A 1,573-nucleotide genomic window follows, 5' to 3' on the forward strand; every position below is an offset into this window, starting at 1 on the left:
AAGATTTTCACGATTTTTCAAAAAAAATAGCAGGTCTACAAGCACAGGGGCCCCACAGTGAAAACCCAGGGCCCAGAATGTGGTGTGACGCCCCCTGGTGGCAGACGCAGTACTTACAACTGGGAGTGAGCGATTGAACACTGGAAAGAACACAGGATTTTAACGTCCATAATAAAGTTTTCTTTGTCAATAGAAACAGAAAATACATCTCATTTCCTCTCTGCTTGGTGGAAACCTCCTCATGTCCCAAACTGTTACTGTTTTCAGGATTCAAAAACCACCAGAGTTATCAGATCTACAAGCTGGAAGACGCCAGCTTGTAGATCCGGCACTTTTGATGCTTCTGTGCGAGCCTGCAGTATATGACCAGAGCCTTGTATTAGAGAGAGTCGCGTCACTCCTGTTCACTTCATGGGGCCAGCAGGTCTTCTACATACACACCCATTGGTGAACAGTGACAAAGTGCGAACCAGGAAGTGTACAGATTGCATTGGAGTCTATGAGGGGAAAGTGACATCTGGAGTTACATGAACCAACGTGACCGCCGCTGTTCCTGACCCCGCATTGGCAGAACTCTCTATCCAAGGCTCTGGATATGATCAAGTAGGGCAGTTAAAACACATTGGATGCCATTATTTTGGTAATTATTTGACCATAGAGCGCCACCATGGACTTTATTTTGAAGAGTCCCCGGAAGCCACGATCGTGTCCATCGATCGTTGTGGAAATTCATGGTTTAAAATGACGTATCAGTTTGTTTACTATGGATCGCAAAACCAAAAAACGGCGGCCGACCGTCACTGCCCAGTGTCGCCGTGAAATAAAGCGGTTCTCTGCGTTCAAAGCGTGCGTGGAAGAATAGATTCCGAGATAAAGCCGTTCCTTTGCAGCAGCAACGAACAGGAGGCTATGGGGATTTGAATGCTTCCTGATGCTCGCGGCCGAGTTGCATCATGGGATGTGTAGTGTTTTCGCTCACCAGCGGCCACCGCAGCTTCTGTTTACCTGGTAACCAGGTAAGACACAACTCCAAGCGTCTTAACGGGGAATCGGTGCTCGTTAAACATCAACCTTAAGACGTCGTAGGCATCCAACGTGTTAATTTACGAAAAGAAAACTATATGGAGATATGAGGTTTCTGCCCGTCTGCAACAAAGATACTGTACTGTACTGTACTGTAACTGTACTGTACTGTACTGTACTGTAACTGTACTGTACTGTACTGTACTGTACTGTACTGTAACTGTACTGTACTGTACTGTAACTGTACTGTACTGTACTGTACTGTAACCATACTGTACTGTACTGTACTGTAACCGTACTGTACTGTACTGTACTGTACTGTAACTGTACTGTACTGTACTGTACTGTACTGTACTGTAACCATACTGTTCTGTACTGTACTGTACTGTACTGTACTGTACTGTAACCGTACTGTACTGTACTGTACTGTACTGTACTGTACTGTACTGTAACCGTACTGTAACTGTACTGTACTGTACTGTACTGTACTGTACTGTAACCGTACTGTACTGTACTGTAACTGTACTGTACTGTACTGTACTGTTACCGC

Source organism: Nannobrachium achirus (genome assembly GCF_963921795.1).
Source record: "Nannobrachium achirus genome assembly, contig: SCAFFOLD_214, whole genome shotgun sequence".
Taxonomy (NCBI): domain Eukaryota; kingdom Metazoa; phylum Chordata; class Actinopteri; order Myctophiformes; family Myctophidae; genus Nannobrachium; species Nannobrachium achirus.